Source organism: Coregonus clupeaformis, chromosome 24 (assembly GCF_020615455.1).
Source record: "Coregonus clupeaformis isolate EN_2021a chromosome 24, ASM2061545v1, whole genome shotgun sequence".
Taxonomy (NCBI): Eukaryota; Metazoa; Chordata; class Actinopteri; order Salmoniformes; family Salmonidae; genus Coregonus; species Coregonus clupeaformis.
This window is the reverse complement of record NC_059215.1, coordinates 14212309-14224311: the sequence shown is the minus strand read 5'-3', so window position 1 is coordinate 14224311 and position 12003 is coordinate 14212309. Positions and strand designations below refer to the sequence as shown.

The 12003-nt window shown below is 44.9% G+C and overlaps 1 protein-coding gene across 2 annotated transcripts in view; it reads right to left on the bottom strand.

The window, feature by feature from the left end:
* Positions 1-12003, bottom strand: part of LOC121537985 (arf-GAP with coiled-coil, ANK repeat and PH domain-containing protein 3) — a 100111-nt gene that overhangs the window by 51253 nt on the left and 36855 nt on the right. The gene's annotated exons all lie outside the window — the stretch shown is intronic.

Below are 12003 nucleotides of genomic sequence, written 5' to 3'. Positions count from 1 at the left end.
TCTGTGTATGTATCTCCATATTAGCAGCGAGCATCATTGAGTACCTCATACGTTTTCCATTAGAATGAGAGGAGATAGAGGAGCTAGTGCAGCAGAGCAGCTCTCTCTCTCTCTCTCTGCCTTTTTCTTTCCCTCTCCTCTCTCCCTCCCTCTCCTCTCTCCCTCCTTCTCCCACTCTCCCTCTCCCTCTAGATTAGGCCGGTTGGCTGACTCAGGCTGCAGCATGCAAGTCTGAAGGCTCAGGGGGCGATATGACGCCACGTGCTCTTGTCTTCCACTGTCTTCTTCTCTGCCCCCACAGCCACAACCTTTACTATCACTACTGTATTCCCATTCAACTGGACAATGCATGAATCCTCCAAACAGGGAATAAAGAAAGAAGTTAATGGATTCTAACCATTTTGCCTAATCAATACCAAACGGTACTTCCTAATCAATACCAAACGGTACTTCCTAATCAATACCATATGGCTCTATGTTTTTATAACCTACAGTAAACTGTGTTTCCCAACTCCGGTCCTCGAGTACTCCCAACAGCACACATTTCTGTTGCAGCCCCGGACAAAAATCTGTACTGTTGGGGGTCCTGGAGGACCGGAGATGGGAAACACTGGGTCCTAAACTGATTCCTCTGTTATGACCTAAACTGATTTCCCTTCGAAACGTTTAGGCCTACTGACCGCACCCACCAGTAATCCTACTGCGAGTAACTCATAATGTTTTCATAGCTGATGTCAGTTTTACACAGCCCTGTTAATACATGATAACACCTGGGTCCCAGGCAGCCTCAGCTCGGCTTTTGTGGAGCTATATTTTGCTCATGCCTCTGAGAGCATGACAGTTAGTGTCCTTGTAATGTCCTGTTTCTTTTACTCTTCCATGTGTCTGCAATGCCTGACGCTTAAATGGTGACCCATTTAAAAAAGCATCCGCAGTATATTCTCTTACTCTTTCTGAAGTTTCTTTAAAAAATAGTTGTTCTTCTTGTGACAGTGAGCACATAAGAATGGTAAACACTCTTCCTAGTTCCTACAGTAGGCCTTTCTAATCAATAATGTTGTTATTAAGTAACCATTGTTATTGGCAATAAAGGACAACAGTGAAGCATAGACAAGCTAGGTTGGACAGGGCTTTAGTTTAAAAGAACTCCTGTATCGCAGGCGCACCACATCTTTCCTCCTGTCCATAGTAGAGTACTAGAGTGGACCCCTTGCAGGCAACACGTCTCTACTCTACAGTAGCCTAGCAGAGCTAACATGGAGTGGACCCCCTGCAGCTGTTAGCCTTCCAGATGTGTCTCTTTTGTGGTCGGGGCTGGCTTGGGGGACAGCTGCTCCCCCTGGCCCCCAGGCCCTTCACCCCCATCGCCCCGTCTCACTGCACATTACTTCCATAATGGATGCGCACAGCGTCGCTAGGCTCGTCACCATGGTAACCATCCCCGAAGTGGGCCGCGGCGGCTCCCATTGTGGGAGTCGGTCATTCGACCCCTACTCTACTCACAGTCACAACACAGGGAGTGTGAAGGTTATATGACACAACATGGTGTTCCAGCCTCGACCACTTCCTGTGCTGAGTAGCCCTTAATCAATGGACCACTGCTGTTAGTAACTCATCAATAGACCTTTACTGCCACTCAATAACAATAAACATGTCTATAGTTCCCTCACTCACACCACAAGGAAGTGCTATGTCTACCTCATTGACGTATATGATTGGTGTGTCCTGATGTCCGATGAAATATGAATGAAGTAGGGCTGTCCCCGACAAAATAAAATCTTGGTCAACCGAGAGTCATCTGTTCTTTCAACCAATCGATTGGTCAACATTTTTTAATGTGTATTTTTCCATATGTAGACAATCCCTATGTTTGAATAAAATCAACTATATGTAGGCTACTGAGCTTGTCTGATGCTTTAAGCACTGCGATTAAAAATGAAGACACACAAATTACTAAAGAGGGAGCCAGAGATCAATATAGCCTAACCAGAAGAAGAAAAAAAACTGTTCCCGACCCTCTACCTCCCGCTGCTGCTGGTCTTCGCAGATTCTGCCGCTACGCTCCTGAAGTTGTCGGTAATACGCTACACCAACGGTCGGCAACCTTTTCCATTTGGAGTGCCAAGTTATCCAACCATTTCTACTGATCAGCATTCCAGTTATGATTTTCAGTTTAATTTCATTCATAATAAAGTCTTAATATCTCAAAATCAATATCATGAGGTTAATCAAAATTCGAAATGAAAATGATCAAAATCTAAAAGTAACTTCTATTGCCATTGCCAATATGTAAAAATAGCCTACATAAAGCCAACAAATAAAAACATTGCAGCCTGCAGGTAGAAAATATCCTGATAAAAATAAATATCCTATAAAACACATTGGCTATGTATGGCCTGTCTGCAAGGAACTTGAAACATTGTATCAACTATTGTATTAATACGTGCTAGCAAACTTGCAACATTGTATAAAATATTCTGGGTCCTCAGAGCTTCCCATGCCAGTGAGCTCCTGACAGACAGACACAGCTGTAGGCTATTTTGCTCAAGGGATAAGAGGTAATCAGGTAGGCCTATTTTATGACGTTTCCACCGGATCAGAGCATGACATTTTTCCACCTTTCATGCTGAGTTGTTATCGAAAAGGAGAGAGCTGGAAAGATTTTTGAAATAGGCTACGTTGAGGAACTATTGTCATTCTAAACTTTGTTTACTTGCTTTTTGAAGCGAAGAAAAAATTACTTTGAGAAGCTCCACAGTGATGGTGAGTTAAGACAATCAGAAATAGTATCAGATCCCCAAATGGGCACACTTATAGGCAGGCCTACATTTACGCGCAGGCCAGGTAGACTAGTCCTACTTCTATATGTGCAATCAGGTGTGTGTCCTTACTCAAGATTGACAGGAGAGCTCCAAACAAAAGACAATGAATAAATTGATAATTGACCAAAACCTTTTTCTCATAAGTGTAGCCTTCTTTCTCACAATGTGTCCACTCCTTCAATGACAACGGTAAGACTGTAATAATAATATATTTAATGCATTAACAGAAATGACCGTAACCAAACAAAAATTATAGATGATAAATGATGGTAATTTAGGGTAAATGTAGTACTGGTGATACTGGATTAGTCCACTCAGACAGGAATGAATCAGACAGGTGTCTCGTGTGCCATACATTTTTTACAATATATTTGCTACTTCTCAACTAAAATAATCTTGGTCGACCAACAGCCTATCGACCAAACAATCGACTAGTCGACTAAATGGTGTCAGCCCTAGAATGAAGTCAAACGAGACATGAGTGCAGCGGCAGCTAGTCACTAACAAGTTTCGGCAGATGGATTGCTGTGCTGGAGGTACTAGCTTGGCCTAGCAGGACGAATGTGGGAGTGTTTTTTCTTACATGGAACATTCTAGATCTGGAGCAGTGTGTGTGGTGTGTGTGTGTGCGTTTGCGTGTGTGCGTGTAAAAAGAAAAAGAAAAAAATGGATAATAAACATGAAGATTGTGCTGAGTAAGAGATGCTGTTGGCCTGTTGACATGCTGACTGAGGGAAAGGAAGGGAAGGGCTGAGGTGATGTTTACTATGCCAAACTAACCTCTGTTTTTCCTTACTTCTTTCATGGGCCACTTCTCATCCTAACTGGATTCAAATGGCAGCTGCCCTGGAGAGAGTTGAGGTTCTTGGCAGGAGTTGTATTATGGTGCTATGCATTTACATTTAGCCTATATGCATAAGCACACACCCATGCACAGCCAAACTTCAAAATGTAGCCTTCAGCTCCATCATTGTCATCAGTAAGCAGGCAGGGCCAGACTGATATGGACTTGATGGAGGAGAGGAGAGGACTGACAGCTGAGCCAGAGGCCCCTGAGAGTTGAGGGTTGGGAGGGCCGGGGCCAGCTTTGCCTGGTACAGAGCTGCCTGGTGGCCTGGTGCCTGGTGGCCTGGTACCTGGTGGCCTGACCTGCCCTATGTGAGTAATGAGCTGGTGGGCTGTAGAGGAGAGGAGAGGAGAGGAGAGGAGAGGAGAGGAGAGGAGAGGAGAGGAGAGGAGAGGAGAGGAGAGGAGAGGAGAGGAGAGGAGAGGAGAGGAGAGGAGACCAGGAACTGAGCTACTGACCCCTGAACACTGATTGAACCAGAGACACTACCAAACCAAACGCCAGCTGAGATGCACCAACCTACTGGTAGCCAAACCCCCAGTGGGGGACCAAATCAACCAGTGAACGATATCAAAACACCCTCAGACAGCCCAGCATACAAATGAGAGAGAACAGCTGCGAAACTGAACAGAGCATTAGCTTCAAGTGATCCTTTGTAATCACTGGACTGTTTGATATCAACCGTGAGTGAGAACACTTTTATGCTGCTCACTGCCCAGTTTCTTTAATCTCAACTTCAATTAATGATTTATACAGGGGGCCCAGTAAGCCATCATCAATTGTTTTTTTCCTTCGATATCTCTTAAAATGATCATTTAGATGGGGTAATATTAGGGTGACATTATCTGACAGGGTAACACAATCTGATATGACAAGGGGTAGAGGTTTGTTTACCATCAGTCTGAGAGGGCCCTATTGTGATCAAGGTACTTCCTGTCTGGGGGATGACAGCATTTAGTTGGTATATTGATTGCTTCAGTTCTCTAATTGAGGTCCTTGTGTATGGCTGAATGGGTGATTGGTGGGGAGATGGGTCTCTGTCCCTGAGAAGATTGCCAGTACTCCCTGGACTCCATTCGGCTCTGCTGAGCAGCTAGCTAGCACTCTAAGTTGCATCCAGGGTTATTCTTGGGTCATACTTTATTTGGTTAGGGTTAAGTTTAGAATAAGGGTAAGGGTTAGGGCTATGGTAAGGGTTAAATTTAGGATTATAATAAGGGTTAAGGGTTAGGGTTAGTAGATAGTTAGTTGAAATGTTACTGATAGTCTGTAGATAGTCTGTAGAGCATCTACAGATGGACTATCCAAATAAAGTGTTACTGTTGCTTGTCTCCTAATACCCCATGCCCTGCCCAGACCTCCTCTGCTTAGCCACTGTGTGATGCAGGGTCAGACAGGTGCCCCCAACTATGTCAACTATGCCCTTCTAAAACAAATAAATCCCTACCTATTTTCAGAGCAGACAATAGTTGCCTCCAAAATATTTTACTTCCCCCAACATGTGCAATAGCTATCTTCAGTGTTGTTTAAATCTTACAAACCCTGAAGTTGCTGAGCTCTCATTTCACTCAAGCTCTTTCCTCTTGAAGCCTTTATATTACTACCTCTTAAAGTCTGCACTGTTTTCTTTTCTGAGAGTGCTGTACTAAAATCCCACTGTAAAACATTGCTCACTTCAGTGTACTAGACTAGATAAGAGTGTACTGCTGCTGCTGCTCCTGCTGCATTACCCTCAGACGTTCCTCAACACACATCTGCACTAATGGCCTCATAGACCTGACACATCTGCACAGAAATAATTAGTCATTTATGCTTCGATTACACCACACTGGGAGACAGAGCATGCTACTGTCATCTGATGCATTGATTCCATTACATGTAACATGTAGCCCAAGCCTTAACTGCAATTTTTTTATCACATGACTAAGATGGCTTATGGTGTCTAAGGTGTTCGTCTCAACCACACACGCACACACACACACACACACACACATACACCTTACTCCAACCCCTAGCCCACCAACTCATTGAGCAGTTTGAATGGAGAGAACTCCATGGTCTCCATTACGCTAGTTCCTTCCTGGGGATTAGCTGTCAGATTATACTGGCTTTCTAGTGGTTTTCAGGTTGGAAGCTAGACACACTGCTGGGATGGACATCAAGTTGGTCCATTGCTTAGCAAAACATAGTCTGGCCAATGGGGGACAGGTGATCAGAAAATTACTGCTAGAAATCGAATAGCTAAATCAAGAAGAAAAAGACTGCAACAAAATGGAGGTATAATTATCATACCCTTGGCTGAGAAAAGAGCAATAGGCCTCCAACAAAGTGTGACATGAAAATGTAAACAGGATTAAGATAACAAAAGGATCTAGGCTATTCCTTTACTTCCTGCCAAGCTCTCTGTGTTCCACCCAGGCTGCATGACAAGCCTCCCCAAGGGCTCTCAGAGAGAGAAGCTCTGACTACAGTGACAATGACAGCCTTTTCTGCTACCTAACCCTGCTCATCCACACACACACACACACACACACACACACACACACACACACACACACACACACAGGCCTGGGGATTGGGGGGATTGAGCCTTGAATGTAGGCCAGGCATATGGCCTCCCTCCTCTATCAGGACAAGGAGAGGGTGGAGGCTCACTGACAAGAGAGGAGAGTTATGAGGACGCCTGCCTGGGAATCCGTAACGGTTCTCCACATTCTGCAACACTCCAGAACACACACCCCATTCACCCCTCTACCCTCAGCTATGAGACACAGAATTTTGAAACACTACAAGAGTATCAACTATCTGTTTAAAAACACAATACACCACTGCAATAACACATTTGGATCTCTTGGTCAGACTGCATCATATGAGAGCAGATTGCATAAGAGTGAGAAATGATGCTCAATTTGAGTCCACACAAACAATATACTCCATCCCACATTCTAAAATTGGCACTGAGTCAGTGGATTAATCTAATGGCCGGGAGACAAGTAGCACGGCCATCCTCTACCAACCACGTCTGGTCTGCCTGTCTTCCACTGCAGAGGGAAGGGAGGACACTAGGCCAGGCATGCCACCAAAGTTGCCATGCCCAGCCGGCAATCTTTGGCCAATGTGCCTAGCTATAACAGATGCCTGTGCAGGATTTGGCAGTTGGCACACCTATCGAGACTGACAGATTGGAGCCAGCAAGCAGTCAGTCTACCAAACCTGAGTGTTGAGTGTGAAGACAACACAGCATGTGCAGTATTTTCCCCCACACAGATTCCCCATAGACACGCACTGGGATGTGTGGCTTATTTGCATGAAGAGACCAGCTGAGCTCACTTTGGCCTGACAGAGAAGCTCTAAACAGTGATATCTCATCTCTTCTCTGGAATTAGAAGTGGTCTGGTGGGCTAAGGACGAGTCCTTTCCTCAACCTCGCTAATCCAGAATGTTGTCTGGATTGAGATGGACGGCTGGAGGAAAGAGGATGAGGAGTGTAGAGACAGGGGTTAGTTTTTTTGGCTCCTGGTATGTTTTCCTCGCCTGACTGCACACTGACCTCTCCTAAATCAACAGGGTTTTACTGGAGATATCATAGCCACCACTCCAGTGGGCTGAACGCCTGACTGAGACGACCAACCAACCCTCCTTCCTGGTGAGGATGAACTTCTGACCGTCTTCTTTCTACGCCTCCTCCTCTCAGCCCAGCATTACCTCTCCCATACCCATGTAACCTGGCTTCAGCCCAGCATTACCTCTCCCATACCCATGTATCCTGGAATCAGCCCAGCATTACCTCTCCCATACCCATGTAACCTGGCTTCAGCCCAGCATTACCTCTCCCATACCCATGTAACCTGGCTTCAGCCCAGCATTACCTCTCCCATACCCATGTATCCTGGCATCAGCCCAGCATTACCTCTCCCATACCCATGTAACCTGGCTTCAGCCCAGCATTACCTCTCCCATACCCATGTAACCTGGCTTCAGCCCAGCATTACCTCTCCCATACCCATGTATCCTGGCATCAGCCCAGCGATACCTCTCCCATACCCATGTATCCTGGCATCAGCTCAGCGATACCTCTCCCATACCCATGTATCCTGGCATCAGCCCAGCGATACCTCTCCCATACCCATGTATCCTGGCATCAGCACAGCATTACCTCTCCCATACCCATGTATCCTGGCATCAGCACAGAATTACCTCTCCCATACCCATGTATACTGGCATCAGCCCAGAATTACCTCTCCCATACCCATGTATCCTGGCATCAGCCCAGAATGACCTCTCCCATACCCATGTATCCTGGCATCAGCCCAGCATTACCTCTCCCATACCAATGTATCCTGGCATCAGCCCAGCATTACCTCTCCCATTCCAATGTATCCTGGCATCAGCCCAGCGATACCTCTCCCATACCCATGTATCCTGGCATCAACCCAGCATTAGGCTACCTCCCATCATACCTATCATATCATCTATGACGCTTCCATTAAAGCCCCAAAACTCAAACCATGGCAATGAGTCAAACATTTAAAGCATTACAAAATGCTCCATCTCAGGGCTAGGCCTGGCTGACATTCAGAAAATACACTGCATTTGCCACGAAATAATGAGCTAGTGTTCACACTGGCAAAAGCAATAGTCTAAGAAAGTCTGATATTGTTGAGTGAAATGTAATGGGTGACAGAGAGGACACAGGGTATAGGCTAGCACTGTCCTATAAGGATTTAGCACTGTGCTATTGGATAAAAGCTGTGAATCTGTTGAAACCACCTCCTGTTTCCCTCCTTTTTTAAACCATAACAAGGTACTCCGGATGCCGTTAGCCAGAAGACTGTTACATAGTAACACATGGAACTCTGCAGTACCACATGGAACCCTAAGTATCTTGCTGAGCCTTCAACAGCACGTGGCGTGCACATACTTTCTGTTCCTCCCTGGGAGAAAGAGAGACGTTAACTCTGGCAGCGTTCAACAACAACCAACCTTTCACAGGCAGCCCAAGTCCCAGAGATGGAGCTGAGGAGATATTTTTCATTTAATCTGACCACATGCATCCCATCTTCTCAATATGCCCATAGAGAGAACAGAGAACAGAGACACATTCTTCAGCTGAGACATTCAAACCAAATAAGCCCCCTCTGGCCCATGAGAACGCTGTCCTGTTCCTAACCTCCTGCCATACTGCTGCCACAGCTGCCTGGTCATTGTTCAAACTCTTCAAAACAGTCCAAGAAATTCAGAAAACAACACTCTATTCCAGTCCAGCAGTTAATTTGAACATGACTTGTACGTTGAAAGTGAGCATTTGTCAGTTCTTTACAAACTCTGTCTGTAGAAGTCTATGGTCTCTGGACCGAGGTAAATATGAAAATCTAAGAACAGTGACATTTAGCCTTTAGCCAAACCTTAAATAAAAAACGAACTACAAGTGTTGAGTTCAGCTTTGAACTAGTGTGTAGCAGGGCTATGCTGTTTGCATCAACAGTAAATTCTTCATGACCTCAATGCAGAGAGGTCTCTAAATCAATAATCTCAGCACCCAGAGCCAACGCGAGACTACTATATCACCCAGTGTCTTCTGCTTGGCATGGGGATGTACTTCAAAAAGACACACTGACAGGTAACGCCTCATTAACTCTCCAGGCTCCTCATTGCCCTTTCCATGCAGTCCATTATCCTGTGAAGCATCTGCATCAGAGGTCTTTACATGGCTATCACTGGAGGAATGTTCCACCTCCCATCTCTGCTATAAAGCAACACTTTCACACTTCAGGGTAAAAGCTGCTATCGAATCACCTCAGCTAAAACGTTTCACTCAGTCTGAAAGCCATGGTGACAGATTGCATTTCTGTGTCAAATGTTGCACACCTAAAATGGCAACTTCCTTTCAGCCGGGAAATCTAAGCAACACTAAATTATTATCAATGCACGAAGCAAGTTATCAATTAGCATGAATCGATTATGATAACTATCAATCATACACCAATCAATGACCTCCTGCATTAATCTGGAGAAACTACAGCTAATAAATCCCTGGCACTTAATAGTGTAATTAGTCACAGTGTCACTGTTGCTCTGACCCGGGTGTGACCCTGAGAGGGTGTCCTGACCCCAGGGGAGAGCAGCTGCCCCTGGCCTGTCTGATCACACGGAGGGCTCAGATGACACGAACCTTCATGAGATGGATTGGCTGGATGACTGGGGCTGCCAAAGACCACAGAGCCATCCTGTCAGTCTCCGCACACCCACACGTCTGAGAGACAGAGCACTATTGTTATGAGCGGCAACAGTGCAGGGAGGCTAAAGTTCCCGCTCTTCCTGGTCCAGCACATTACCACTAAGACTGCAGAGACAAGCCTTTATGAATATTTACTGTAGTACAACAAATGAAAGCACTAAATTGTCAATAATATCATAAAACTACATCTTAGTATGTCAAAGAAATAGGAAGAGAGGGCTGAGCCTTTTCACCGACATCAAAAGATCGAGCTTGAACTTTATACAGAGGCTACTTCTTTGCTTTTTCTGACATTGTCAAGTCATTCAAATCAAATCAAATCAACTTCTATTGGCCACATGCGCCGAATACAACAGGTGTAGACATTACAGTGAAATGCTTACTTACAGCCCTTAACCAACAATGCATTTATTTGTTTATAAAAAAGTAAAATAAAACAACAACACTAAAAAAGTGTTGAGAAAAAAGAGCACAAGTAAAATAAAATAACAGTAGGGAGGCTATATATACAGGGGGGTATCGGTGCAGAGTCAATGTGCGGGGCACCGGCTAGTTGAGGTAGTTGAGGTAATATGTACAGTGGGGAAAAAAAGTATTTAGTCAGCCACCAATTGTGCAAGTTCTCCCACTTAAAAAGATGAGAGAGGCCTGTAATTTTCATCATAGGTACACGTCAACTATGACAGACAAATTGAGATTTTTTTTCTCCAGAAAATCACATTGTAGGATTTTTTATGAATTTATTTGCAAATTATGGTGGAAAATAAGTATTTGGTCACCTACAAACAAGCAAGATTTCTGGCTCTCACAGACCTGTAACTTCTTCTGTAAGAGGCTCCTCTGTCCTCCCTTCGTTACCTGTATTAATGGCACCTGTTTGAACTTGTTATCAGTAAAAAAGACACCTGTCCACAACCTCAAACAGTCACACTCCAAACTCCACTATGGCCAAGACCAAAGAGCTGTCAAAGGACACCAGAAACAAAATTGTAGACCTGCACCAGGCTGGGAAGACTGAATCTGCAATAGGTAAGCAGCTTGGTTTGAAGAAATCAACTGTGGGAGCAATTATTAGGAAATGGAAGACATACAAGACCACTGATAATCTCCCTCGATCTGGGGCTCCACGCAAGATCTCACCCCGTGGGGTCAAAATGATCACAAGAACAGTGAGCAAAAATCCCAGAACCACACGGGGGGACCTAGTGAATGACCTGCAGAGAGCTGGGACCAAAGTACCAAAGCCTACCATCAGTAACACACTACGCCGCCAGGGACTCAAATCCTGCAGTGCCAGACGTGTCCCCCTGCTTAAGCCAGTACATGTCCAGGCCCGTCTGAAGTTTGCTAGAGTGCATTTGGATGATCCAGAAGAGGATTTGGAGAATGTCATATGGTCAGATGAAACCAAAATATAACTTTTTGGTAAAAACTCAACTCGTCGTGTTTGGAGGACAAAGAATGCTGAGTTGCATCCAAAGAACACCATACCTACTGTGAAGCATGGGGGTGGAAACATCATGCTTTGGGGCTGTTTTTCTGCAAAGGGACCAGGACGACTGATCCGTGTAAAGGAAAGAATGAATGGGGCCATGTATCGTGAGATTTTGAGTGAAAACCTCCTTCCATCAGCAAGGGCATTGAAGATTAAACATGGCTGGGTCTTTCAGCATGACAATGATCCCAAACACACCGCCCGGGCAACGAAGGAGTGGCTTCGTAAGAAGCATTTCAAGGTCCTGGAGTGGCCTAGCCAGTCTCCAGATCTCAACCCCATAGAAAATCTTTGGAGGGAGTTGAAAGTCCGTGTTGCCCAGCGACAGCCCCAAAACATCACTGCTCTAGAGGAGATCTGCATGGAGGAATGGGCCAAAATACCAGCAACAGTGTGTGAAAACCTTGTGAAGACTTACAGAAAACGTTTGACCTGTGTCATTGCCAACAAAGCATATATAACAAAGTATTGAGAAACTTTTGTTATTGACCAAATACTTATTTTCCACCATAATTTGCAAATAAATTCATAAAAAATCCTACAATGTGATTTTCTGGAGGAAAAAAATCTCATTTTGTCTGTCATAGTTGACGTGTACCTA